The sequence below is a fragment of the Haliotis asinina genome, chromosome 15 (genome assembly GCF_037392515.1).
Source record: "Haliotis asinina isolate JCU_RB_2024 chromosome 15, JCU_Hal_asi_v2, whole genome shotgun sequence".
In the NCBI taxonomy this organism is placed as follows: domain Eukaryota; kingdom Metazoa; phylum Mollusca; class Gastropoda; order Lepetellida; family Haliotidae; genus Haliotis; species Haliotis asinina.
In genome coordinates this window covers 51392720-51417468 of record NC_090294.1, presented here as the reverse complement: position 1 = coordinate 51417468, position 24749 = coordinate 51392720, and the positions used below count along the sequence as shown (strand labels likewise).

General features: G+C 41.4%; 39 non-coding genes across 39 annotated transcripts; all 39 read left to right on the top strand.

The window, feature by feature from the left end:
• Window positions 1-394: 394 nt before the first annotated feature.
• On the top strand, window positions 395-490 carry Trnak-uuu (transfer RNA lysine (anticodon UUU)). Its single transcript has 2 exons — window positions 395-431; window positions 455-490. It is a non-coding gene; the product is annotated as a tRNA-Lys (tRNA).
• Window positions 491-1024: 534 nt separating this feature from the next.
• On the top strand, window positions 1025-1120 carry Trnak-uuu (transfer RNA lysine (anticodon UUU)). The gene is made up of 2 exons: window positions 1025-1061; window positions 1085-1120. It is a non-coding gene; the product is annotated as a tRNA-Lys (tRNA).
• Window positions 1121-1654: 534 nt separating this feature from the next.
• On the top strand, window positions 1655-1750 carry Trnak-uuu (transfer RNA lysine (anticodon UUU)). Its single transcript has 2 exons — window positions 1655-1691; window positions 1715-1750. It is a non-coding gene; the product is annotated as a tRNA-Lys (tRNA).
• A 534-nt stretch (window positions 1751-2284) lies between these two features.
• Trnak-uuu (transfer RNA lysine (anticodon UUU)) lies at window positions 2285-2380 on the top strand. Its single transcript has 2 exons — window positions 2285-2321; window positions 2345-2380. It is a non-coding gene; the product is annotated as a tRNA-Lys (tRNA).
• Window positions 2381-2914: 534 nt separating this feature from the next.
• On the top strand, window positions 2915-3010 carry Trnak-uuu (transfer RNA lysine (anticodon UUU)). Its single transcript has 2 exons — window positions 2915-2951; window positions 2975-3010. It is a non-coding gene; the product is annotated as a tRNA-Lys (tRNA).
• Window positions 3011-3544: 534 nt separating this feature from the next.
• Window positions 3545-3640, top strand: Trnak-uuu (transfer RNA lysine (anticodon UUU)). The gene is made up of 2 exons: window positions 3545-3581; window positions 3605-3640. It is a non-coding gene; the product is annotated as a tRNA-Lys (tRNA).
• Window positions 3641-4174: 534 nt separating this feature from the next.
• On the top strand, window positions 4175-4270 carry Trnak-uuu (transfer RNA lysine (anticodon UUU)). The gene is made up of 2 exons: window positions 4175-4211; window positions 4235-4270. It is a non-coding gene; the product is annotated as a tRNA-Lys (tRNA).
• Window positions 4271-4804: 534 nt separating this feature from the next.
• Trnak-uuu (transfer RNA lysine (anticodon UUU)) lies at window positions 4805-4900 on the top strand. The gene is made up of 2 exons: window positions 4805-4841; window positions 4865-4900. It is a non-coding gene; the product is annotated as a tRNA-Lys (tRNA).
• A 534-nt stretch (window positions 4901-5434) lies between these two features.
• On the top strand, window positions 5435-5530 carry Trnak-uuu (transfer RNA lysine (anticodon UUU)). Its single transcript has 2 exons — window positions 5435-5471; window positions 5495-5530. It is a non-coding gene; the product is annotated as a tRNA-Lys (tRNA).
• Window positions 5531-6064: 534 nt separating this feature from the next.
• Window positions 6065-6160, top strand: Trnak-uuu (transfer RNA lysine (anticodon UUU)). Its single transcript has 2 exons — window positions 6065-6101; window positions 6125-6160. It is a non-coding gene; the product is annotated as a tRNA-Lys (tRNA).
• A 534-nt stretch (window positions 6161-6694) lies between these two features.
• On the top strand, window positions 6695-6790 carry Trnak-uuu (transfer RNA lysine (anticodon UUU)). The gene is made up of 2 exons: window positions 6695-6731; window positions 6755-6790. It is a non-coding gene; the product is annotated as a tRNA-Lys (tRNA).
• Window positions 6791-7324: 534 nt separating this feature from the next.
• On the top strand, window positions 7325-7420 carry Trnak-uuu (transfer RNA lysine (anticodon UUU)). The gene is made up of 2 exons: window positions 7325-7361; window positions 7385-7420. It is a non-coding gene; the product is annotated as a tRNA-Lys (tRNA).
• Window positions 7421-7954: 534 nt separating this feature from the next.
• Window positions 7955-8050, top strand: Trnak-uuu (transfer RNA lysine (anticodon UUU)). The gene is made up of 2 exons: window positions 7955-7991; window positions 8015-8050. It is a non-coding gene; the product is annotated as a tRNA-Lys (tRNA).
• A 534-nt stretch (window positions 8051-8584) lies between these two features.
• On the top strand, window positions 8585-8680 carry Trnak-uuu (transfer RNA lysine (anticodon UUU)). Its single transcript has 2 exons — window positions 8585-8621; window positions 8645-8680. It is a non-coding gene; the product is annotated as a tRNA-Lys (tRNA).
• A 534-nt stretch (window positions 8681-9214) lies between these two features.
• On the top strand, window positions 9215-9310 carry Trnak-uuu (transfer RNA lysine (anticodon UUU)). Its single transcript has 2 exons — window positions 9215-9251; window positions 9275-9310. It is a non-coding gene; the product is annotated as a tRNA-Lys (tRNA).
• Window positions 9311-9844: 534 nt separating this feature from the next.
• Trnak-uuu (transfer RNA lysine (anticodon UUU)) lies at window positions 9845-9940 on the top strand. Its single transcript has 2 exons — window positions 9845-9881; window positions 9905-9940. It is a non-coding gene; the product is annotated as a tRNA-Lys (tRNA).
• Window positions 9941-10474: 534 nt separating this feature from the next.
• On the top strand, window positions 10475-10570 carry Trnak-uuu (transfer RNA lysine (anticodon UUU)). The gene is made up of 2 exons: window positions 10475-10511; window positions 10535-10570. It is a non-coding gene; the product is annotated as a tRNA-Lys (tRNA).
• A 534-nt stretch (window positions 10571-11104) lies between these two features.
• Trnak-uuu (transfer RNA lysine (anticodon UUU)) lies at window positions 11105-11200 on the top strand. The gene is made up of 2 exons: window positions 11105-11141; window positions 11165-11200. It is a non-coding gene; the product is annotated as a tRNA-Lys (tRNA).
• Window positions 11201-11734: 534 nt separating this feature from the next.
• On the top strand, window positions 11735-11830 carry Trnak-uuu (transfer RNA lysine (anticodon UUU)). The gene is made up of 2 exons: window positions 11735-11771; window positions 11795-11830. It is a non-coding gene; the product is annotated as a tRNA-Lys (tRNA).
• A 534-nt stretch (window positions 11831-12364) lies between these two features.
• On the top strand, window positions 12365-12460 carry Trnak-uuu (transfer RNA lysine (anticodon UUU)). Its single transcript has 2 exons — window positions 12365-12401; window positions 12425-12460. It is a non-coding gene; the product is annotated as a tRNA-Lys (tRNA).
• Window positions 12461-12994: 534 nt separating this feature from the next.
• Trnak-uuu (transfer RNA lysine (anticodon UUU)) lies at window positions 12995-13090 on the top strand. Its single transcript has 2 exons — window positions 12995-13031; window positions 13055-13090. It is a non-coding gene; the product is annotated as a tRNA-Lys (tRNA).
• Window positions 13091-13624: 534 nt separating this feature from the next.
• Trnak-uuu (transfer RNA lysine (anticodon UUU)) lies at window positions 13625-13720 on the top strand. Its single transcript has 2 exons — window positions 13625-13661; window positions 13685-13720. It is a non-coding gene; the product is annotated as a tRNA-Lys (tRNA).
• A 534-nt stretch (window positions 13721-14254) lies between these two features.
• Trnak-uuu (transfer RNA lysine (anticodon UUU)) lies at window positions 14255-14350 on the top strand. Its single transcript has 2 exons — window positions 14255-14291; window positions 14315-14350. It is a non-coding gene; the product is annotated as a tRNA-Lys (tRNA).
• Window positions 14351-14884: 534 nt separating this feature from the next.
• On the top strand, window positions 14885-14980 carry Trnak-uuu (transfer RNA lysine (anticodon UUU)). Its single transcript has 2 exons — window positions 14885-14921; window positions 14945-14980. It is a non-coding gene; the product is annotated as a tRNA-Lys (tRNA).
• Window positions 14981-15514: 534 nt separating this feature from the next.
• Trnak-uuu (transfer RNA lysine (anticodon UUU)) lies at window positions 15515-15610 on the top strand. Its single transcript has 2 exons — window positions 15515-15551; window positions 15575-15610. It is a non-coding gene; the product is annotated as a tRNA-Lys (tRNA).
• Window positions 15611-16144: 534 nt separating this feature from the next.
• On the top strand, window positions 16145-16240 carry Trnak-uuu (transfer RNA lysine (anticodon UUU)). The gene is made up of 2 exons: window positions 16145-16181; window positions 16205-16240. It is a non-coding gene; the product is annotated as a tRNA-Lys (tRNA).
• A 534-nt stretch (window positions 16241-16774) lies between these two features.
• Window positions 16775-16870, top strand: Trnak-uuu (transfer RNA lysine (anticodon UUU)). Its single transcript has 2 exons — window positions 16775-16811; window positions 16835-16870. It is a non-coding gene; the product is annotated as a tRNA-Lys (tRNA).
• A 534-nt stretch (window positions 16871-17404) lies between these two features.
• Trnak-uuu (transfer RNA lysine (anticodon UUU)) lies at window positions 17405-17500 on the top strand. The gene is made up of 2 exons: window positions 17405-17441; window positions 17465-17500. It is a non-coding gene; the product is annotated as a tRNA-Lys (tRNA).
• Window positions 17501-18034: 534 nt separating this feature from the next.
• On the top strand, window positions 18035-18130 carry Trnak-uuu (transfer RNA lysine (anticodon UUU)). Its single transcript has 2 exons — window positions 18035-18071; window positions 18095-18130. It is a non-coding gene; the product is annotated as a tRNA-Lys (tRNA).
• Window positions 18131-18664: 534 nt separating this feature from the next.
• Trnak-uuu (transfer RNA lysine (anticodon UUU)) lies at window positions 18665-18760 on the top strand. Its single transcript has 2 exons — window positions 18665-18701; window positions 18725-18760. It is a non-coding gene; the product is annotated as a tRNA-Lys (tRNA).
• Window positions 18761-19294: 534 nt separating this feature from the next.
• On the top strand, window positions 19295-19390 carry Trnak-uuu (transfer RNA lysine (anticodon UUU)). The gene is made up of 2 exons: window positions 19295-19331; window positions 19355-19390. It is a non-coding gene; the product is annotated as a tRNA-Lys (tRNA).
• A 534-nt stretch (window positions 19391-19924) lies between these two features.
• Window positions 19925-20020, top strand: Trnak-uuu (transfer RNA lysine (anticodon UUU)). The gene is made up of 2 exons: window positions 19925-19961; window positions 19985-20020. It is a non-coding gene; the product is annotated as a tRNA-Lys (tRNA).
• Window positions 20021-20554: 534 nt separating this feature from the next.
• Trnak-uuu (transfer RNA lysine (anticodon UUU)) lies at window positions 20555-20650 on the top strand. Its single transcript has 2 exons — window positions 20555-20591; window positions 20615-20650. It is a non-coding gene; the product is annotated as a tRNA-Lys (tRNA).
• Window positions 20651-21184: 534 nt separating this feature from the next.
• Window positions 21185-21280, top strand: Trnak-uuu (transfer RNA lysine (anticodon UUU)). Its single transcript has 2 exons — window positions 21185-21221; window positions 21245-21280. It is a non-coding gene; the product is annotated as a tRNA-Lys (tRNA).
• A 534-nt stretch (window positions 21281-21814) lies between these two features.
• On the top strand, window positions 21815-21910 carry Trnak-uuu (transfer RNA lysine (anticodon UUU)). The gene is made up of 2 exons: window positions 21815-21851; window positions 21875-21910. It is a non-coding gene; the product is annotated as a tRNA-Lys (tRNA).
• Window positions 21911-22444: 534 nt separating this feature from the next.
• Window positions 22445-22540, top strand: Trnak-uuu (transfer RNA lysine (anticodon UUU)). Its single transcript has 2 exons — window positions 22445-22481; window positions 22505-22540. It is a non-coding gene; the product is annotated as a tRNA-Lys (tRNA).
• Window positions 22541-23074: 534 nt separating this feature from the next.
• Trnak-uuu (transfer RNA lysine (anticodon UUU)) lies at window positions 23075-23170 on the top strand. Its single transcript has 2 exons — window positions 23075-23111; window positions 23135-23170. It is a non-coding gene; the product is annotated as a tRNA-Lys (tRNA).
• A 534-nt stretch (window positions 23171-23704) lies between these two features.
• Trnak-uuu (transfer RNA lysine (anticodon UUU)) lies at window positions 23705-23800 on the top strand. The gene is made up of 2 exons: window positions 23705-23741; window positions 23765-23800. It is a non-coding gene; the product is annotated as a tRNA-Lys (tRNA).
• A 534-nt stretch (window positions 23801-24334) lies between these two features.
• On the top strand, window positions 24335-24430 carry Trnak-uuu (transfer RNA lysine (anticodon UUU)). Its single transcript has 2 exons — window positions 24335-24371; window positions 24395-24430. It is a non-coding gene; the product is annotated as a tRNA-Lys (tRNA).
• The last annotated feature ends 319 nt before the right edge of the window (window positions 24431-24749 follow it).

Sequence of the window (24749 nt, the reverse complement as noted above, 5' to 3'; positions counted from 1 at the left end):
TGATCCAATCTCTTTTCGTCTATGACAAAGAATTGCCCACATGATGAAATGGCTTGCAATGCATGTAAGACTTCTTTCTTACGATGGCTAGAATTGTAGACAGGCCCTCGTTTACATATCTTAGCCATCTTCATCCCAGTAAGTCGCTGTCATATACAATTATTGCTCACCCGTGCATAGCCGATAGCACAGTGTCTTGTTTGTTAACTATAGAACGAGGCCTGCCACCAAAGTACAGTCATTCAGAGTGCAAGAGTTGACTTGGTATGGTTACAGCTTGAATTGTGTTGAATGAAGTAAAATCAAATGGTATTTGGTGATACAGAAATGTCAAGAGAGGTCTGTGTACAGCTTCCTGTCATGTGACTAGAAATATGTGCTATCCTGAAGCAGAGCCCGGATAGCTCAGTCGGTAGAGCATCAGACTTTTAAGCGGTCTGTTACAATCAGAGTGATCTGAGGGTCCAGGGTTCGAGTCCCTGTTCGGGCGATGTTCTTTTTTATTTCACAGTATCACTATACATGTACTTTCTATAAAACATTAGAAGAACCAAGTATTTTACCACCCGTACTCATACAGTAGGGTTGGCTTCGCTACACCTTAGAAACTAAGTAGAGAAATATCATTTCTGATCCAATCTCTTTTCGTCTATGACAAAGAATTGCCCACATGATGAAATGGCTTGCAATGCATGTAAGACTTCTTTCTTACGATGGCTAGAATTGTAGACAGGCCCTCGTTTACATATCTTAGCCATCTTCATCCCAGTAAGTCGCTGTCATATACAATTATTGCTCACCCGTGCATAGCCGATAGCACAGTGTCTTGTTTGTTAACTATAGAACGAGGCCTGCCACCAAAGTACAGTCATTCAGAGTGCAAGAGTTGACTTGGTATGGTTACAGCTTGAATTGTGTTGAATGAAGTAAAATCAAATGGTATTTGGTGATGCAGAAATGTCAAGAGAGGTCTGTGTACAGCTTCCTGTCATGTGACTAGAAATATGTGCTATCCTGAAGCAGAGCCCGGATAGCTCAGTCGGTAGAGCATCAGACTTTTAAGCGGTCTGTTACAATCAGAGTGATCTGAGGGTCCAGGGTTCGAGTCCCTGTTCGGGCGATGTTCTTTTTCATTTCACAGTATCACTATACATGTACTTACTATAAAACATTACAAGAACCAAGTATTTTACCACCCGTACTCATACAGTAGGGTTGGCTTCGCTACACCTTAGAAACTAAGTAGAGAAATATCATTTCTGATCCAATCTCTTTTCGTCTATGACAAAGAATTGCCCACATGATGAAATGGCTTGCAATGCATGTAAGACTTCTTTCTTACGATGGCTAGAATTGTAGACAGGCCCTCGTTTACATATCTTAGCCATCTTCATCCCAGTAAGTCGCAGTCATATACAATTATTGCTCACCCGTGCATAGCCGATAGCACAGTGTCTTGTTTGTTAACTATAGAACGAGGCCTGCCACCAAAGTACAGTCATTCAGAGTGCAAGAGTTGACTTGGTATGGTTACAGCTTGAATTGTGTTGAATGAAGTAAAATCAAATGGTATTTGGTGATGCAGAAATGTCAAGAGAGGTCTGTGTACAGCTTCCTGTCATGTGACTAGAAATATGTGCTATCCTGAAGCAGAGCCCGGATAGCTCAGTCGGTAGAGCATCAGACTTTTAAGCGGTCTGTTACAATCAGAGTGATCTGAGGGTCCAGGGTTCGAGTCCCTGTTCGGGCGATCTTCTCTTTTATTTCACAGTATCACTATACATGTACTTACTATAAAACATTACAAGAACCAAGTATTTTACCACCCGTACTCATACAGTAGGGTTGGCTTCGCTACACCTTAGAAACTAAGTAGAGAAATATCATTTCTGATCCAATCTCTTTTCGTCTATGACAAAGAATTGCCCACATGATGAAATGGCTTGCAATGCATGTAAGACTTCTTTCTTACGATGGCTAGAATTGTAGACAGGCCCTCGTTTACATATCTTAGCCATCTTCATCCCAGTAAGTCGCAGTCATATACAATTATTGCTCACCCGTGCATAGCCGATAGCACAGTGTCTTGTTTGTTAACTATAGAACGAGGCCTGCCACCAAAGTACAGTCATTCAGAGTGCAAGAGTTGACTTGGTATGGTTACAGCTTGAATTGTGTTGAATGAAGTAAAATCAAATGGTATTTGGTGATGCAGAAATGTCAAGAGAGGTCTGTGTACAGCTTCCTGTCATGTGACTAGAAATATGTGCTATCCTGAAGCAGAGCCCGGATAGCTCAGTCGGTAGAGCATCAGACTTTTAAGTGGTCTGCTACAATCAGAGTGATCTGAGGGTCCAGGGTTCGAGTCCCTGTTCGGGCGATGTTCTTTTTTATTTCACAGTATCACTATACATGTACTTACTATAAAACATTACAAGAACCAAGTATTTTACCACCCGTACTCATACAGTAGGGTTGGCTTCGCTACACCTTAGAAACTAAGTAGAGAAATATCATTTCTGATCCAATCTCTTTTCGTCTATGACAAAGAATTGCCCACATGATGAAATGGCTTGCAATGCATGTAAGACTTCTTTCTTACGATGGCTAGAATTGTAGACAGGCCCTCGTTTACATATCTTAGCCATCTTCATCCCAGTAAGTCGCAGTCATATACAATTATTGCTCACCCGTGCATAGCCGATAGCACAGTGTCTTGTTTGTTAACTATAGAACGAGGCCTGCCACCAAAGTACAGTCATTCAGAGTGCAAGAGTTGACTTGGTATGGTTACAGCTTGAATTGTGTTGAATGAAGTAAAATCAAATGGTATTTGGTGATGCAGAAATGTCAAGAGAGGTCTGTGTACAGCTTCCTGTCATGTGACTAGAAATATGTGCTATCCTGAAGCAGAGCCCGGATAGCTCAGTCGGTAGAGCATCAGACTTTTAAGCGGTCTGTTACAATCAGAGTGATCTGAGGGTCCAGGGTTCGAGTCCCTGTTCGGGCGATGTTCTTTTTCATTTCACAGTATCACTATACATGTACTTACTATAAAACATTACAAGAACCAAGTATTTTACCACCCGTACTCATACAGTAGGGTTGGCTTCGCTACACCTTAGAAACTAAGTAGAGAAATATCATTTCTGATCCAATCTCTTTTCGTCTATGACAAAGAATTGCCCACATGATGAAATGGCTTGCAATGCATGTAAGACTTCTTTCTTACGATGGCTAGAATTGTAGACAGGCCCTCGTTTACATATCTTAGCCATCTTCATCCCAGTAAGTCGCAGTCATATACAATTATTGCTCACCCGTGCATAGCCGATAGCACAGTGTCTTGTTTGTTAACTATAGAACGAGGCCTGCCACCAAAGTACAGTCATTCAGAGTGCAAGAGTTGACTTGGTATGGTTACAGCTTGAATTGTGTTGAATGAAGTAAAATCAAATGGTATTTGGTGATGCAGAAATGTCAAGAGAGGTCTGTGTACAGCTTCCTGTCATGTGACTAGAAATATGTGCTATCCTGAAGCAGAGCCCGGATAGCTCAGTCGGTAGAGCATCAGACTTTTAAGCGGTCTGTTACAATCAGAGTGATCTGAGGGTCCAGGGTTCGAGTCCCTGTTCGGGCGATCTTCTCTTTTATTTCACAGTATCACTATACATGTACTTACTATAAAACATTACAAGAACCAAGTATTTTACCACCCGTACTCATACAGTAGGGTTGGCTTCGCTACACCTTAGAAACTAAGTAGAGAAATATCATTTCTGATACAATCTCTTTTCGTCTATGACAAAGAATTGCCCACATGATGAAATGGCTTGCAATGCATGTAAGACTTCTTTCTTACGATGGCTAGAATTGTAGACAGGCCCTCGTTTACATATCTTAGCCATCTTCATCCCAGTAAGTCGCAGTCATATACAATTATTGCTCACCCGTGCATAGCCGATAGCACAGTGTCTTGTTTGTTAACTATAGAACGAGGCCTGCCACCAAAGTACAGTCATTCAGAGTGCAAGAGTTGACTTGGTATGGTTACAGCTTGAATTGTGTTGAATGAAGTAAAATCAAATGGTATTTGGTGATGCAGAAATGTCAAGAGAGGTCTGTGTACAGCTTCCTGTCATGTGACTAGAAATATGTGCTATCCTGAAGCAGAGCCCGGATAGCTCAGTCGGTAGAGCATCAGACTTTTAAGTGGTCTGCTACAATCAGAGTGATCTGAGGGTCCAGGGTTCGAGTCCCTGTTCGGGCGATGTTCTTTTTTATTTCACAGTATCACTATACATGTACTTACTATAAAACATTACAAGAACCAAGTATTTTACCACCCGTACTCATACAGTAGGGTTGGCTTCGCTACACCTTAGAAACTAAGTAGAGAAATATCATTTCTGATCCAATCTCTTTTCGTCTATGACAAAGAATTGCCCACATGATGAAATGGCTTGCAATGCATGTAAGACTTCTTTCTTACGATGGCTAGAATTGTAGACAGGCCCTCGTTTACATATCTTAGCCATCTTCATCCCAGTAAGTCGCAGTCATATACAATTATTGCTCACCCGTGCATAGCCGATAGCACAGTGTCTTGTTTGTTAACTATAGAACGAGGCCTGCCACCAAAGTACAGTCATTCAGAGTGCAAGAGTTGACTTGGTATGGTTACAGCTTGAATTGTGTTGAATGAAGTAAAATCAAATGGTATTTGGTGATGCAGAAATGTCAAGAGAGGTCTGTGTACAGCTTCCTGTCATGTGACTAGAAATATGTGCTATCCTGAAGCAGAGCCCGGATAGCTCAGTCGGTAGAGCATCAGACTTTTAAGCGGTCTGTTACAATCAGAGTGATCTGAGGGTCCAGGGTTCGAGTCCCTGTTCGGGCGATGTTCTTTTTTATTTCACAGTATCACTATACATGTACTTACTATAAAACATTACAAGAACCAAGTATTTTACCACCCGTACTCATACAGTAGGGTTGGCTTCGCTACACCTTAGAAACTAAGTAGAGAAATATCATTTCTGATCCAATCTCTTTTCGTCTATGACAAAGAATTGCCCACATGATGAAATGGCTTGCAATGCATGTAAGACTTCTTTCTTACGATGGCTAGAATTGTAGACAGGCCCTCGTTTACATATCTTAGCCATCTTCATCCCAGTAAGTCGCAGTCATATACAATTATTGCTCACCCGTGCATAGCCGATAGCACAGTGTCTTGTTTGTTAACTATAGAACGAGGCCTGCCACCAAAGTACAGTCATTCAGAGTGCAAGAGTTGACTTGGTATGGTTACAGCTTGAATTGTGTTGAATGAAGTAAAATCAAATGGTATTTGGTGATGCAGAAATGTCAAGAGAGGTCTGTGTACAGCTTCCTGTCATGTGACTAGAAATATGTGCTATCCTGAAGCAGAGCCCGGATAGCTCAGTCGGTAGAGCATCAGACTTTTAAGTGGTCTGCTACAATCAGAGTGATCTGAGGGTCCAGGGTTCGAGTCCCTGTTCGGGCGATGTTCTTTTTTATTTCACAGTATCACTATACATGTACTTACTATAAAACATTACAAGAACCAAGTATTTTACCACCCGTACTCATACAGTAGGGTTGGCTTCGCTACACCTTAGAAACTAAGTAGAGAAATATCATTTCTGATCCAATCTGTTTTCGTCTATGACAAAGAATTGCCCACATGATGAAATGGCTTGCAATGCATGTAAGACTTCTTTCTTACGATGGCTAGAATTGTAGACAGGCCCTCGTTTACATATCTTAGCCATCTTCATCCCAGTAAGTCGCAGTCATATACAATTATTGCTCACCCGTGCATAGCCGATAGCACAGTGTCTTGTTTGTTAACTATAGAACGAGGCCTGCCACCAAAGTACAGTCATTCAGAGTGCAAGAGTTGACTTGGTATGGTTACAGCTTGAATTGTGTTGAATGAAGTAAAATCAAATGGTATTTGGTGATGCAGAAATGTCAAGAGAGGTCTGTGTACAGCTTCCTGTCATGTGACTAGAAATATGTGCTATCCTGAAGCAGAGCCCGGATAGCTCAGTCGGTAGAGCATCAGACTTTTAAGCGGTCTGTTACAATCAGAGTGATCTGAGGGTCCAGGGTTCGAGTCCCTGTTCGGGCGATGTTCTTTTTCATTTCACAGTATCACTATACATGTACTTACTATAAAACATTACAAGAACCAAGTATTTTACCACCCGTACTCATACAGTAGGGTTGGCTTCGCTACACCTTAGAAACTAAGTAGAGAAATATCATTTCTGATCCAATCTCTTTTCGTCTATGACAAAGAATTGCCCACATGATGAAATGGCTTGCAATGCATGTAAGACTTCTTTCTTACGATGGCTAGAATTGTAGACAGGCCCTCGTTTACATATCTTAGCCATCTTCATCCCAGTAAGTCGCAGTCATATACAATTATTGCTCACCCGTGCATAGCCGATAGCACAGTGTCTTGTTTGTTAACTATAGAACGAGGCCTGCCACCAAAGTACAGTCATTCAGAGTGCAAGAGTTGACTTGGTATGGTTACAGCTTGAATTGTGTTGAATGAAGTAAAATCAAATGGTATTTGGTGATGCAGAAATGTCAAGAGAGGTCTGTGTACAGCTTCCTGTCATGTGACTAGAAATATGTGCTATCCTGAAGCAGAGCCCGGATAGCTCAGTCGGTAGAGCATCAGACTTTTAAGCGGTCTGTTACAATCAGAGTGATCTGAGGGTCCAGGGTTCGAGTCCTTGTTCGGGCGATCTTCTCTTTTATTTCACAGTATCACTATACATGTACTTACTATAAAACATTACAAGAACCAAGTATTTTACCACCCGTACTCATACAGTAGGGTTGGCTTCGCTACACCTTAGAAACTAAGTAGAGAAATATCATTTCTGATACAATCTCTTTTCGTCTATGACAAAGAATTGCCCACATGATGAAATGGCTTGCAATGCATGTAAGACTTCTTTCTTACGATGGCTAGAATTGTAGACAGGCCCTCGTTTACATATCTTAGCCATCTTCATCCCAGTAAGTCGCAGTCATATACAATTATTGCTCACCCGTGCATAGCCGATAGCACAGTGTCTTGTTTGTTAACTATAGAACGAGGCCTGCCACCAAAGTACAGTCATTCAGAGTGCAAGAGTTGACTTGGTATGGTTACAGCTTGAATTGTGTTGAATGAAGTAAAATCAAATGGTATTTGGTGATGCAGAAATGTCAAGAGAGGTCTGTGTACAGCTTCCTGTCATGTGACTAGAAATATGTGCTATCCTGAAGCAGAGCCCGGATAGCTCAGTCGGTAGAGCATCAGACTTTTAAGTGGTCTGCTACAATCAGAGTGATCTGAGGGTCCAGGGTTCGAGTCCCTGTTCGGGCGATGTTCTTTTTTATTTCACAGTATCACTATACATGTACTTACTATAAAACATTACAAGAACCAAGTATTTTACCACCCGTACTCATACAGTAGGGTTGGCTTCGCTACACCTTAGAAACTAAGTAGAGAAATATCATTTCTGATCCAATCTCTTTTCGTCTATGACAAAGAATTGCCCACATGATGAAATGGCTTGCAATGCATGTAAGACTTCTTTCTTACGATGGCTAGAATTGTAGACAGGCCCTCGTTTACATATCTTAGCCATCTTCATCCCAGTAAGTCGCAGTCATATACAATTATTGCTCACCCGTGCATAGCCGATAGCACAGTGTCTTGTTTGTTAACTATAGAACGAGGCCTGCCACCAAAGTACAGTCATTCAGAGTGCAAGAGTTGACTTGGTATGGTTACAGCTTGAATTGTGTTGAATGAAGTAAAATCAAATGGTATTTGGTGATGCAGAAATGTCAAGAGAGGTCTGTGTACAGCTTCCTGTCATGTGACTAGAAATATGTGCTATCCTGAAGCAGAGCCCGGATAGCTCAGTCGGTAGAGCATCAGACTTTTAAGCGGTCTGTTACAATCAGAGTGATCTGAGGGTCCAGGGTTCGAGTCCCTGTTCGGGCGATGTTCTTTTTTATTTCACAGTATCACTATACATGTACTTACTATAAAACATTACAAGAACCAAGTATTTTACCACCCGTACTCATACAGTAGGGTTGGCTTCGCTACACCTTAGAAACTAAGTAGAGAAATATCATTTCTGATCCAATCTCTTTTCGTCTATGACAAAGAATTGCCCACATGATGAAATGGCTTGCAATGCATGTAAGACTTCTTTCTTACGATGGCTAGAATTGTAGACAGGCCCTCGTTTACATATCTTAGCCATCTTCATCCCAGTAAGTCGCAGTCATATACAATTATTGCTCACCCGTGCATAGCCGATAGCACAGTGTCTTGTTTGTTAACTATAGAACGAGGCCTGCCACCAAAGTACAGTCATTCAGAGTGCAAGAGTTGACTTGGTATGGTTACAGCTTGAATTGTGTTGAATGAAGTAAAATCAAATGGTATTTGGTGATGCAGAAATGTCAAGAGAGGTCTGTGTACAGCTTCCTGTCATGTGACTAGAAATATGTGCTATCCTGAAGCAGAGCCCGGATAGCTCAGTCGGTAGAGCATCAGACTTTTAAGCGGTCTGTTACAATCAGAGTGATCTGAGGGTCCAGGGTTCGAGTCCCTGTTCGGGCGATGTTCTTTTTTATTTCACAGTATCACTATACATGTACTTACTATAAAACATTACAAGAACCAAGTATTTTACCACCCGTACTCATACAGTAGGGTTGGCTTCGCTACACCTTAGAAACTAAGTAGAGAAATATCATTTCTGATCCAATCTCTTTTCGTCTATGACAAAGAATTGCCCACATGATGAAATGGCTTGCAATGCATGTAAGACTTCTTTCTTACGATGGCTAGAATTGTAGACAGGCCCTCGTTTACATATCTTAGCCATCTTCATCCCAGTAAGTCGCAGTCATATACAATTATTGCTCACCCGTGCATAGCCGATAGCACAGTGTCTTGTTTGTTAACTATAGAACGAGGCCTGCCACCAAAGTACAGTCATTCAGAGTGCAAGAGTTGACTTGGTATGGTTACAGCTTGAATTGTGTTGAATGAAGTAAAATCAAATGGTATTTGGTGATGCAGAAATGTCAAGAGAGGTCTGTGTACAGCTTCCTGTCATGTGACTAGAAATATGTGCTATCCTGAAGCAGAGCCCGGATAGCTCAGTCGGTAGAGCATCAGACTTTTAAGCGGTCTGTTACAATCAGAGTGATCTGAGGGTCCAGGGTTCGAGTCCCTGTTCGGGCGATGTTCTTTTTTATTTCACAGTATCACTATACATGTACTTACTATAAAACATTACAAGAACCAAGTATTTTACCACCCGTACTCATACAGTAGGGTTGGCTTCGCTACACCTTAGAAACTAAGTAGAGAAATATCATTTCTGATCCAATCTCTTTTCGTCTATGACAAAGAATTGCCCACATGATGAAATGGCTTGCAATGCATGTAAGACTTCTTTCTTACGATGGCTAGAATTGTAGACAGGCCCTCGTTTACATATCTTAGCCATCTTCATCCCAGTAAGTCGCAGTCATATACAATTATTGCTCACCCGTGCATAGCCGATAGCACAGTGTCTTGTTTGTTAACTATAGAACGAGGCCTGCCACCAAAGTACAGTCATTCAGAGTGCAAGAGTTGACTTGGTATGGTTACAGCTTGAATTGTGTTGAATGAAGTAAAATCAAATGGTATTTGGTGATGCAGAAATGTCAAGAGAGGTCTGTGTACAGCTTCCTGTCATGTGACTAGAAATATGTGCTATCCTGAAGCAGAGCCCGGATAGCTCAGTCGGTAGAGCATCAGACTTTTAAGCGGTCTGTTACAATCAGAGTGATCTGAGGGTCCAGGGTTCGAGTCCCTGTTCGGGCGATCTTCTCTTTTATTTCACAGTATCACTATACATGTACTTACTATAAAACATTACAAGAACCAAGTATTTTACCACCCGTACTCATACAGTAGGGTTGGCTTCGCTACACCTTAGAAACTAAGTAGAGAAATATCATTTCTGATACAATCTCTTTTCGTCTATGACAAAGAATTGCCCACATGATGAAATGGCTTGCAATGCATGTAAGACTTCTTTCTTACGATGGCTAGAATTGTAGACAGGCCCTCGTTTACATATCTTAGCCATCTTCATCCCAGTAAGTCGCAGTCATATACAATTATTGCTCACCCGTGCATAGCCGATAGCACAGTGTCTTGTTTGTTAACTATAGAACGAGGCCTGCCACCAAAGTACAGTCATTCAGAGTGCAAGAGTTGACTTGGTATGGTTACAGCTTGAATTGTGTTGAATGAAGTAAAATCAAATGGTATTTGGTGATGCAGAAATGTCAAGAGAGGTCTGTGTACAGCTTCCTGTCATGTGACTAGAAATATGTGCTATCCTGAAGCAGAGCCCGGATAGCTCAGTCGGTAGAGCATCAGACTTTTAAGTGGTCTGCTACAATCAGAGTGATCTGAGGGTCCAGGGTTCGAGTCCCTGTTCGGGCGATGTTCTTTTTTATTTCACAGTATCACTATACATGTACTTACTATAAAACATTACAAGAACCAAGTATTTTACCACCCGTACTCATACAGTAGGGTTGGCTTCGCTACACCTTAGAAACTAAGTAGAGAAATATCATTTCTGATCCAATCTCTTTTCGTCTATGACAAAGAATTGCCCACATGATGAAATGGCTTGCAATGCATGTAAGACTTCTTTCTTACGATGGCTAGAATTGTAGACAGGCCCTCGTTTACATATCTTAGCCATCTTCATCCCAGTAAGTCGCAGTCATATACAATTATTGCTCACCCGTGCATAGCCGATAGCACAGTGTCTTGTTTGTTAACTATAGAACGAGGCCTGCCACCAAAGTACAGTCATTCAGAGTGCAAGAGTTGACTTGGTATGGTTACAGCTTGAATTGTGTTGAATGAAGTAAAATCAAATGGTATTTGGTGATGCAGAAATGTCAAGAGAGGTCTGTGTACAGCTTCCTGTCATGTGACTAGAAATATGTGCTATCCTGAAGCAGAGCCCGGATAGCTCAGTCGGTAGAGCATCAGACTTTTAAGCGGTCTGTTACAATCAGAGTGATCTGAGGGTCCAGGGTTCGAGTCCCTGTTCGGGCGATGTTCTTTTTCATTTCACAGTATCACTATACATGTACTTACTATAAAACATTACAAGAACCAAGTATTTTACCACCCGTACTCATACAGTAGGGTTGGCTTCGCTACACCTTAGAAACTAAGTAGAGAAATATCATTTCTGATCCAATCTCTTTTCGTCTATGACAAAGAATTGCCCACATGATGAAATGGCTTGCAATGCATGTAAGACTTCTTTCTTACGATGGCTAGAATTGTAGACATGCCCTCGTTTACATATCTTAGCCATCTTCATCCCAGTAAGTCGCAGTCATATACAATTATTGCTCACCCGTGCATAGCCGATAGCACAGTGTCTTGTTTGTTAACTATAGAACGAGGCCTGCCACCAAAGTACAGTCATTCAGAGTGCAAGAGTTGACTTGGTATGGTTACAGCTTGAATTGTGTTGAATGAAGTAAAATCAAATGGTATTTGGTGATGCAGAAATGTCAAGAGAGGTCTGTGTACAGCTTCCTGTCATGTGACTAGAAATATGTGCTATCCTGAAGCAGAGCCCGGATAGCTCAGTCGGTAGAGCATCAGACATTTAAGTGGTCTGCTACAATCAGAGTGATCTGAGGGTCCAGGGTTCGAGTCCCTGTTCGGGCGATGTTCTTTTTTATTTCACAGTATCACTATACATGTACTTACTATAAAACATTACAAGAACCAAGTATTTTACCACCCGTACTCATACAGTAGGGTTGGCTTCGCTACACCTTAGAAACTAAGTAGAGAAATATCATTTCTGATCCAATCTCTTTTCGTCTATGACAAAGAATTGCCCACATGATGAAATGGCTTGCAATGCATGTAAGACTTCTTTCTTACGATGGCTAGAATTGTAGACAGGCCCTCGTTTACATATCTTAGCCATCTTCATCCCAGTAAGTCGCAGTCATATACAATTATTGCTCACCCGTGCATAGCCGATAGCACAGTGTCTTGTTTGTTAACTATAGAACGAGGCCTGCCACCAAAGTACAGTCATTCAGAGTGCAAGAGTTGACTTGGTATGGTTACAGCTTGAATTGTGTTGAATGAAGTAAAATCAAATGGTATTTGGTGATGCAGAAATGTCAAGAGAGGTCTGTGTACAGCTTCCTGTCATGTGACTAGAAATATGTGCTCTCCTGAAGCAGAGCCCGGATAGCTCAGTCGGTAGAGCATCAGACTTTTAAGCGGTCTGTTACAATCAGAGTGATCTGAGGGTCCAGGGTTCGAGTCCCTGTTCGGGCGATGTTCTTTTTTATTTCACAGTATCACTATACATGTACTTACTATAAAACATTACAAGAACCAAGTATTTTACCACCCGTACTCATACAGTAGGGTTGGCTTCGCTACACCTTAGAAACTAAGTAGAGAAATATCATTTCTGATCCAATCTCTTTTCGTCTATGACAAAGAATTGCCCACATGATGAAATGGCTTGCAATGCATGTAAGACTTCTTTCTTACGATGGCTAGAATTGTAGACAGGCCCTCGTTTACATATCTTAGCCATCTTCATCCCAGTAAGTCGCAGTCATATACAATTATTGCTCACCCGTGCATAGCCGATAGCACAGTGTCTTGTTTGTTAACTATAGAACGAGGCCTGCCACCAAAGTACAGTCATTCAGAGTGCAAGAGTTGACTTGGTATGGTTACAGCTTGAATTGTGTTGAATGAAGTAAAATCAAATGGTATTTGGTGATGCAGAAATGTCAAGAGAGGTCTGTGTACAGCTTCCTGTCATGTGACTAGAAATATGTGCTATCCTGAAGCAGAGCCCGGATAGCTCAGTCGGTAGAGCATCAGACTTTTAAGCGGTCTGTTACAATCAGAGTGATCTGAGGGTCCAGGGTTCGAGTCCCTGTTCGGGCGATGTTCTTTTTTATTTCACAGTATCACTATACATGTACTTACTATAAAACATTACAAGAACCAAGTATTTTACCACCCGTACTCATACAGTAGGGTTGGCTTCGCTACACCTTAGAAACTAAGTAGAGAAATATCATTTCTGATCCAATCTCTTTTCGTCTATGACAAAGAATTGCCCACATGATGAAATGGCTTGCAATGCATGTAAGACTTCTTTCTTACGATGGCTAGAATTGTAGACAGGCCCTCGTTTACATATCTTAGCCATCTTCATCCCAGTAAGTCGCAGTCATATACAATTATTGCTCACCCGTGCATAGCCGATAGCACAGTGTCTTGTTTGTTAACTATAGAACGAGGCCTGCCACCAAAGTACAGTCATTCAGAGTGCAAGAGTTGACTTGGTATGGTTACAGCTTGAATTGTGTTGAATGAAGTAAAATCAAATGGTATTTGGTGATGCAGAAATGTCAAGAGAGGTCTGTGTACAGCTTCCTGTCATGTGACTAGAAATATGTGCTATCCTGAAGCAGAGCCCGGATAGCTCAGTCGGTAGAGCATCAGACTTTTAAGCGGTCTGTTACAATCAGAGTGATCTGAGGGTCCAGGGTTCGAGTCCCTGTTCGGGCGATCTTCTCTTTTATTTCACAGTATCACTATACATGTACTTACTATAAAACATTACAAGAACCAAGTATTTTACCACCCGTACTCATACAGTAGGGTTGGCTTCGCTACACCTTAGAAACTAAGTAGAGAAATATCATTTCTGATCCAATCTCTTTTCGTCTATGACAAAGAATTGCCCACATGATGAAATGGCTTGCAATGCATGTAAGACTTCTTTCTTACGATGGCTAGAATTGTAGACAGGCCCTCGTTTACATATCTTAGCCATCTTCATCCCAGTAAGTCGCTGTCATATACAATTATTGCTCACCCGTGCATAGCCGATAGCACAGTGTCTTGTTTGTTAACTATAGAACGAGGCCTGCCACCAAAGTACAGTCATTCAGAGTGCAAGAGTTGACTTGGTATGGTTACAGCTTGAATTGTGTTGAATGAAGTAAAATCAAATGGTATTTGGTGATGCAGAAATGTCAAGAGAGGTCTGTGTACAGCTTCCTGTCATGTGACTAGAAATATGTGCTATCCTGAAGCAGAGCCCGGATAGCTCAGTCGGTAGAGCATCAGACTTTTAAGCGGTCTGTTACAATCAGAGTGATCTGAGGGTCCAGGGTTCGAGTCCCTGTTCGGGCGATGTTCTTTTTTATTTCACAGTATCACTATACATGTACTTACTATAAAACATTACAAGAACCAAGTATTTTACCACCCGTACTCATACAGTAGGGTTGGCTTCGCTACACCTTAGAAACTAAGTAGAGAAATATCATTTCTGATCCAATCTCTTTTCGTCTATGACAAAGAATTGCCCACATGATGAAATGGCTTGCAATGCATGTAAGACTTCTTTCTTACGATGGCTAGAATTGTAGACAGGCCCTCGTTTACATATCTTAGCCATCTTCATCCCAGTAAGTCGCAGTCATATACAATTATTGCTCACCCGTGCATAGCCGATAGCACAGTGTCTTGTTTGTTAACTATAGAACGAGGCCTGCCACCAAAGTACAGTCATTCAGAGTGCAAGAGTTGACTTGGTATGGTTACAGCTTGAATTGTGTTGAATGAAGTAAAATCAAATGGTATTTGGTGATGCAGAAATGTCAAGAGAGGTCTGTGTACAGCTTCCTGTCATGTGACTAGAAATATGTGCTATCCTGAAGCAGAGCCCGGATAGCTCAGTCGGTAGAGCATCAGACTTTTAAGCGGTCTGTTACAATCAGAGTGATCTGAGTGTCCAGGGTTCGAGTCCCTGTTCGGGCGATGTTCTTTTTTATTTCACAGTATCACTATACATGTACTTACTATAAAACATTACAAGAACCAAGTATTTTACCACCCGTACTCATACAGTAGAGTTAGCTTCGCTACACCTTAGAAACTAAGTAGAGAAATATCATTTCTGATCCAATCTCTTTTCGTCTATGACAAAGAATTGCCCACATGATGAAATGGCTTGCAATGCATGTAAGACTTCTTTCTTACGATGGCTAGAATTGTAGACAGGCCCTCGTTTACATATCTTAGCCATCTTCATCCCATTAAGTCGCTGTCATATACAATTATTGCTCACCCGTGCATAGCCGATAGCACAGTGTCTGGTTTGTTAACTATAGAACGAGGCCTGCCACCAAAGTACAGTCATTCAGAGTGCAAGAGTTGACTTGGTATGGTTACAGCTTGAATTGTGTTGAATGAAGTAAAATCAAATGGTATTTGGTGATGCAGAAATGTCAAGAGAGGTCTGTGTACAGCTTCCTGTCATGTGACTAGAAATATGTGCTATCCTGAAGCAGAGCCCGGATAGCTCAGTCGGTAGAGCATCAGACTTTTAAGCGGTCTGTTACAATCAGAGTGATCTGAGGGTCCAGGGTTCGAGTCCCTGTTCGGGCGATGTTCTTTTTTATTTCACAGTATCACTATACATGTACTTACTATAAAACATTACAAGAACCAAGTATTTTACCACCCGTACTCATACAGTAGAGTTGGCTTCGCTACACCTTAGAAACTAAGTAGAGAAATATCATTTCTGATCCAATCTCTTTTCGTCTATGACAAAGAATTGCCCACATGATGAAATGGCTTGCAATGCATGTAAGACTTCTTTCTTACGATGGCTAGAATTGTAGACAGGCCCTCGTTTACATATCTTAGCCATCTTCATCCCAGTAAGTCGCAGTCATATACAATTATTGCTCACCCGTGCATAGCCGATAGCACAGTGTCTTGTTTGTTAACTATAGAACGAGGCCTGCCACCAAAGTACAGTCATTCAGAGTGCAAGAGTTGACTTGGTATGGTTACAGCTTGAATTGTGTTGAATGAAGTAAAATCAAATGGTATTTGGTGATGCAGAAATGTCAAGAGAGGTCTGTGTACAGCCTCCTGTCATGTGACTAGAAATATGTGCTATCCTGAAGCAGAGCCCGGATAGCTCAGTCGGTAGAGCATCAGACTTTTAAGCGGTCTGTTACAATCAGAGTGATCTGAGGGTCCAGGGTTCGAGTCCCTGTTCGGGCGATGTTCTTTTTTATTTCACAGTATCACTATACATGTACTTACTATAAAACATTACAAGAACCAAGTATTTTACCACCCGTACTCATACAGTAGGGTTGGCTTCGCTACACCTTAGAAACTAAGTAGAGAAATATCATTTCTGATCCAATCTCTTTTCGTCTATGACAAAGAATTGCCCACATGATGAAATGGCTTGCAATGCATGTAAGACTTCTTTCTTACGATGGCTAGAATTGTAGACAGGCCCTCGTTTACATATCTTAGCCATCTTCATCCCAGTAAGTCGCAGTCATATACAATTATTGCTCACCCGTGCATAGCCGATAGCACAGTGTCTTGTTTGTTAACTATAGAACGAGGCCTGCCACCAAAGTACAGTCATTCAGAGTGCAAGAGTTGACTTGGTATGGTTACAGCTTGAATTGTGTTGAATGAAGTAAAATCAAATGGTATTTGGTGATGCAGAAATGTCAAGAGAGGTCTGTGTACAGCTTCCTGTCATGTGACTAGAAATATGTGCTATCCTGAAGCAGAGCCCGGATAGCTCAGTCGGTAGAGCATCAGACTTTTAAGCGGTCTGTTACAATCAGAGTGATCTGAGGGTCCAGGGTTCGAGTCCCTGTTCGGGCGATGTTCTTTTTTATTTCACAGTATCACTATACATGTACTTACTATAAAACATTACAAGAACCAAGTATTTTACCACCCGTACTCATACAGTAGAGTTGGCTTCGCTACACCTTAGAAACTAAGTAGAGAAATATCATTTCTGATCCAATCTCTTTTCGTCTATGACAAAGAATTGCCCACATGATGAAATGGCTTGCAATGCATGTAAGACTTCTTTCTTACGATGGCTAGAATTGTAGACAGGCCCTCGTTTACATATCTTAGCCATCTTCATCCCAGTAAGTCGCAGTCATATACAATTATTGCTCACCCGTGCATAGCCGATAGCACAGTGTCTTGTTTGTTAACTATAGAACGAGGCCTGCCACCAAAGTACAGTCATTCAGAGTGCAAGAGTTGACTTGGTATGGTTACAGCTTGAATTGTGTTGAATGAAGTAAAATCAAATGGTATTTGGTGATGCAGAAATGTCAAGAGAGGTCTGTGTACAGCTTCCTGTCATGTGACTAGAAATATGTGCTATCCTGAAGCAGAGCCCGGATAGCTCAGTCGGTAGAGCATCAGACTTTTAAGCGGTCTGTTACAATCAGAGTGATCTGAGGGTCCAGGGTTCGAGTCCCTGTTCGGGCGATGTTCTTTTTTATTTCACAGTATCACTATACATGTACTTACTATAAAACATTACAAGAACCAAGTATTTTACCACCCGTACTCATACAGTAGGGTTGGCTTCGCTACACCTTAGAAACTAAGTAGAGAAATATCATTTCTGATCCAATCTCTTTTCGTCTATGACAAAGAATTGCCCACATGATGAAATGGCTTGCAATGCATGTAAGACTTCTTTCTTACGATGGCTAGAATTGTAGACAGGCCCTCGTTTACATATCTTAGCCATCTTCATCCCAGTAAGTCGCAGTCATATACAATTATTGCTCACCCGTGCATAGCCGATAGCACAGTGTCTTGTTTGTTAACTATAGAACGAGGCCTGCCACCAAAGTACAGTCATTCAGAGTGCAAGAGTTGACTTGGTATGGTTACAGCTTGAATTGTGTTGAATGAAGTAAAATCAAATGGTATTTGGTGATGCAGAAATGTCAAGAGAGGTCTGTGTACAGCTTCCTGTCATGTGACTAGAAATATGTGCTATCCTGAAGCAGAGCCCGGATAGCTCAGTCGGTAGAGCATCAGACTTTTAAGCAGTCTGTTACAATCAGAGTGATCTGAGGGTCCAGGGTTCGAGTCCCTGTTCGGGCGATGTTCTTTTTTATTTCACAGTATCACTATACATGTACTTTCTATAAAACATTACAAGAACCAAGTATTTTACCACCCGTACTCATACAGTAGGGTTGGCTTCGCTACACCTTAGAAACTAAGTAGAGAAATATCATTTCTGATCCAATCTCTTTTCGTCTATGACAAAGAATTGCCCACATGATGAAATGGCTTGCAATGCATGTAAGACTTCTTTCTTACGATGGCTAGAATTGTAGACAGGCCCTCGTTTACATATCTTAGCCATCTTCATCCCAGTAAGTCGCAGTCATATACAATTATTGCTCACCCGTGCATAGCCGATAGCACAGTGTCTTGTTTGTTAACTATAGAACGAGGCCTGCCACCAAAGTACAGTCATTCAGAGTGCAAGAGTTGACTTGGTATGGTTACAGCTTGAATTGTGTTGAATGAAGTAAAATCAAATGGTATTTGGTGATGCAGAAATGTCAAGAGAGGTCTGTGTACAGCTTCCTGTCATGTGACTAGAAATATGTGCTATCCTGAAGCAGAGCCCGGATAGCTCAGTCGGTAGAGCATCAGACTTTTAAGCGGTCTGTTACAATCAGAGTGATCTGAGGGTCCAGGGTTCGAGTCCCTGTTCGGGCGATGTTCTTTTTTATTTCACAGTATCACTATACATGTACTTACTATAAAACATTACAAGAACCAAGTATTTTACCACCCGTACTCATACAGTAGAGTTGGCTTCGCTACACCTTAGAAACTAAGTAGAGAAATATCATTTCTGATCCAATCTCTTTTCGTCTATGACAAAGAATTGCCCACATGATGAAATGGCTTGCAATGCATGTAAGACTTCTTTCTTACGATGGCTAGAATTGTAGACAGGCCCTCGTTTACATATCTTAGCCATCTTCATCCCAGTAAGTCGCAGTCATATACAATTATTGCTCACCCGTGCATAGCCGATAGCACAGTGTCTTGTTTGTTAACTATAGAACGAGGCCTGCCACCAAAGTACAGTCATTCAGAGTGCAAGAGTTGACTTGGTATGGTTACAGCTTGAATTGTGTTGAATGAAGTAAAATCAAATGGTATTTGGTGATGCAGAAATGTCAAGAGAGGTCTGTGTACAGCTTCCTGTCATGTGACTAGAAATATGTGCTATCCTGAAGCAGAGCCCGGATAGCTCAGTCGGTAGAGCATCAGACTTTTAAGCGGTCTGTTACAATCAGAGTGATCTGAGGGTCCAGGGTTCGAGTCCCTGTTCGGGCGATGTTCTTTTTTATTTCACAGTATCACTATACATGTACTTACTATAAAACATTACAAGAACCAAGTATTTTACCACCCGTACTCATACAGTAGGGTTGGCTTCGCTACACCTTAGAAACTAAGTAGAGAAATATCATTTCTGATCCAATCTCTTTTCGTCTATGACAAAGAATTGCCCACATGATGAAATGGCTTGCAATGCATGTAAGACTTCTTTCTTACGATGGCTAGAATTGTAGACAGGCCCTCGTTTACATATCTTAGCCATCTTCATCCCAGTAAGTCGCAGTCATATACAATTATTGCTCACCCGTGCATAGCCGATAGCACAGTGTCTTGTTTGTTAACTATAGAACGAGGCCTGCCACCAAAGTACAGTCATTCAGAGTGCAAGAGTTGACTTGGTATGGTTACAGCTTGAATTGTGTTGAATGAAGTAAAATCAAATGGTATTTGGTGATGCAGAAATGTCAAGAGAGGTCTGTGTACAGCTTCCTGTCATGTGACTAGAAATATGTGCTATCCTGAAGCAGAGCCCGGATAGCTCAGTCGGTAGAGCATCAGACTTTTAAGCAGTCTGTTACAATCAGAGTGATCTGAGGGTCCAGGGTTCGAGTCCCTGTTCGGGCGATGTTCTTTTTTATTTCACAGTATCACTATACATGTACTTTCTATAAAACATTACAAGAACCAAGTATTTTACCACCCGTACTCATACAGTAGGGTTGGCTTCGCTACACCTTAGAAACTAAGTAGAGAAATATCATTTCTGATCCAATCTCTTTTCGTCTATGACAAAGAATTGCCCACATGATGAAATGGCTTGCAATGCATGTAAGACTTCTTTCTTACGATGGCTAGAATTGTAGACAGGCCCTCGTTTACATATCTTAGCCATCTTCATCCCAGTAAGTCGCAGTCATATACAATTATTGCTCACCCGTGCATAGCCGATAGCACAGTGTCTTGTTTGTTAACTATAGAACGAGGCCTGCCACCAAAGTACAGTCATTCAGAGTGCAAGAGTTGACTTGGTATGGTTACAGCTTGAATTGTGTTGAATGAAGTAAAATCAAATGGTATTTGGTGATGCAGAAATGTCAAGAGAGGTCTGTGTACAGCTTCCTGTCATGTGACTAGAAATATGTGCTATCCTGAAGCAGAGCCCGGATAGCTCTGTCAGTAGAGCATCAGACTTTTAAGCGGTCTGTTACAATCAGAGTGATCTGAGGGTCCAGGGTTCGAGTCCCTGTTCGGGCGATGTTCTTTTTCATTTCACAGTATCACTATACATGTACTTACTATAAAACATTACAAGAACCAAGTATTTTACCACCCGTACTCATACAGTAGGGTTGGCTTCGCTACACCTTAGAAACTAAGTAGAGAAATATCATTTCTGATCCAATCTCTTTTCGTCTATGACAAAGAATTGCCCACATGATGAAATGGCTTGCAATGCATGTAAGACTTCTTTCTTACGATGGCTAGAATTGTAGACAGGCCCTCGTTTACATATCTTAGCCATCTTCATCCCAGTAAGTCGCAGTCATATACAATTATTGCTCACCCGTGCATAGCCGATAGCACAGTGTCTTGTTTGTTAACTATAGAACGAGGCCTGCCACCAAAGTACAGTCATTCAGAGTGCAAGAGTTGACTTGGTATGGTTACAGCTTGAATTGTGTTGAATGAAGTAAAATCAAATGGTATTTGGTGATGCAGAAATGTCAAGAGAGGTCTGTGTACAGCTTCCTGTCATGTGACTAGAAATATGTGCTATCCTGAAGCAGAGCCCGGATAGCTCAGTCGGTAGAGCATCAGACTTTTAAGCGGTCTGTTACAATCAGAGTGATCTGAGGGTCCAGGGTTCGAGTCCCTGTTCGGGCGATGTTCTTTTTTATTTCACAGTATCACTATACATGTACTTACTATAAAACATTACAAGAACCAAGTATTTTACCACCCGTACTCATACAGTAGGGTTGGCTTCGCTACACCTTAGAAACTAAGTAGAGAAATATCATTTCTGATCCAATCTCTTTTCGTCTATGACAAAGAATTGCCCACATGATGAAATGGCTTGCAATGCATGTAAGACTTCTTTCTTACGATGGCTAGAATTGTAGACAGGCCCTCGTTTACATATCTTAGCCATCTTCATCCCAGTAAGTCGCAGTCATATACAATTATTGCTCACCCGTGCATAGCCGATAGCACAGTGTCTTGTTTGTTAACTATAGAACGAGGCCTGCCACCAAAGTACAGTCATTCAGAGTGCAAGAGTTGACTTGGTATGGTTACAGCTTGAATTGTGTTGAATGAAGTAAAATCAAATGGTATTTGGTGATGCAGAAATGTCAAGAGAGGTCTGTGTACAGCTTCCTGTCATGTGACTAGAAATATGTGCTATCCTGAAGCAGAGCCCGGATAGCTCAGTCGGTAGAGCATCAGACTTTTAAGCGGTCTGTTACAATCAGAGTGATCTGAGGGTCCAGGGTTCGAGTCCCTGTTCGGGCGATGTTCTTTTTTATTTCACAGTATCACTATACATGTACTTACTATAAAACATTACAAGAACCAAGTATTTTACCACCCGTACTCATACAGTAGGGTTGGCTTCGCTACACCTTAGAAACTAAGTAGAGAAATATCATTTCTGATCCAATCTCTTTTCGTCTATGACAAAGAATTGCCCACATGATGAAATGGCTTGCAATGCATGTAAGACTTCTTTCTTACGATGGCTAGAATTGTAGACAGGCCCTCGTTTACATATCTTAGCCATCTTCATCCCAGTAAGTCGCAGTCATATACAATTATTGCTCACCCGTGCATAGCCGATAGCACAGTGTCTTGTTTGTTAACTATAGAACGAGGCCTGCCACCAAAGTACAGTCATTCAGAGTGCAAGAGTTGACTTGGTATGGTTACAGCTTGAATTGTGTTGAATGAAGTAAAATCAAATGGTATTTGGTGATGCAGAAATGTCAAGAGAGGTCTGTGTACAGCTTCCTGTCATGTGACTAGAAATATGTGCTATCCTGAAGCAGAGCCCGGATAGCTCAGTCGGTAGAGCATCAGACTTTTAAGCGGTCTGTTACAATCAGAGTGATCTGAGGGTCCAGGGTTCGAGTCCCTGTTCGGGCGATGTTCTTTTTTATTTCACAGTATCACTATACATGTACTTACTATAAAACATTACAAGAACCAAGTATTTTACCACCCGTACTCATACAGTAGGGTTGGCTTCGCTACACCTTAGAAACTAAGTAGAGAAATATCATTTCTGATCCAATCTCTTTTCGTCTATGACAAAGAATTGCCCACATGATGAAATGGCTTGCAATGCATGTAAGACTTCTTTCTTACGATGGCTAGAATTGTAGACAGGCCCTCGTTTACATATCTTAGCCATCTTCATCCCAGTAAGTCGCAGTCATATACAATTATTGCTCACCCGTGCATAGCCGATAGCACAGTGTCTTGTTTGTTAACTATAGAACGAGGCCTGCCACCAAAGTACAGTCATTCAGAGTGCAAGAGTTGACTTGGTATGGTTACAGCTTGAATTGTGTTGAATGAAGTAAAATCAAATGGTATTTGGTGATGCAGAAATGTCAAGAGAGGTCTGTGTACAGCTTCCTGTCATGTGACTAGAAATATGTGCTATCCTGAAGCAGAGCCCGGATAGCTCAGTCGGTAGAGCATCAGACTTTTAAGCGGTCTGTTACAATCAGAGTGATCTGAGGGTCCAGGGTTCGAGTCCCTGTTCGGGCGATGTTCTTTTTTATTTCACAGTATCACTATACATGTACTTACTATAAAACATTACAAGAACCAAGTATTTTACCACCCGTACTCATACAGTAGGGTTGGCTTCGCTACACCTTAGAAACTAAGTAGAGAAATATCATTTCTGATCCAATCTCTTTTCGTCTATGACAAAGAATTGCCCACATGATGAAATGGCTTGCAATGCATGTAAGACTTCTTTCTTACGATGGCTAGAATTGTAGACAGGCCCTCGTTTACATATCTTAGCCATCTTCATCCCAGTAAGTCGCAGTCATATACAATTATTGCTCACCCGTGCATAGCCGATAGCACAGTGTCTTGTTTGTTAACTATAGAACGAGGCCTGCCACCAAAGTACAGTCATTCAGAGTGCAAGAGTTGACTTGGTATGGTTACAGCTTGAATTGTGTTGAATGAAGTAAAATCAAATGGTATTTGGTGATGCAGAAATGTCAAGAGAGGTCTGTGTACAGCTTCCTGTCATGTGACTAGAAATATGTGCTATCCTGAAGCAGAGCCCGGATAGCTCAGTCGGTAGAGCATCAGACTTTTAAGCGGTGTGTTACAATCAGAGTGATCTGAGGGTCCAGGGTTCGAGTCCCTGTTCGGGCGATGTTCTTTTTTATTTCACAGTATCACTATACATGTACTTACTATAAAACATTACAAGAACCAAGTATTTTACCACCCGTACTCATACAGTAGGGTTGGCTTCGCTACACCTTAGAAACTAAGTAGAGAAATATCATTTCTGATCCAATCTCTTTTCGTCTATGACAAAGAATTGCCCACATGATGAAATGGCTTGCAATGCATGTAAGACTTCTTTCTTACGATGGCTAGAATTGTAGACAGGCCCTCGTTTACATATCTTAGCCATCTTCATCCCAGTAAGTCGCAGTCATATACAATTATTGCTCACCCGTGCATAGCCGATAGCACAGTGTCTTGTTTGTTAACTATAGAACGAGGCCTGCCACCAAAGTACAGTCATTCAGAGTGCAAGAGTTGACTTGGTATGGTTACAGCTTGAATTGTGTTGAATGAAGTAAAATCAAATGGTATTTGGTGATGCAGAAATGTCAAGAGAGGTCTGTGTACAGCTTCCTGTCATGTGACTAGAAATATGTGCTATCCTGAAGCAGAGCCCGGATAGCTCAGTCGGTAGAGCATCAGACTTTTAAGCGGTCTGTTACAATCAGAGTGATCTGAGGGTCCAGGGTTCGAGTCCCTGTTCGGGCGATGTTCTTTTTTATTTCACAGTATCACTATACATGTACTTTCTATAAAACATTAGAAGAACCAAGTATTCTACCACCCGTACTCATACAGTAGAGTTGGCTTCGCTACACCTTAGAAACTAAGTAGAGAAATATCATTTCTGATCCAATCTCTTTTCGTCTATGACAAAGAATTGCCCACATGATGAAATGGCTTGCAATGCATGTAAGACTTCTTTCTTACGATGGCTAGAATTGTAGACAGGCCCTCGTTTACATATCTTAGCCATCTTCATCCCAGTAAGTCGCAGTCATATACAATTATTGCTCACCCGTGCATA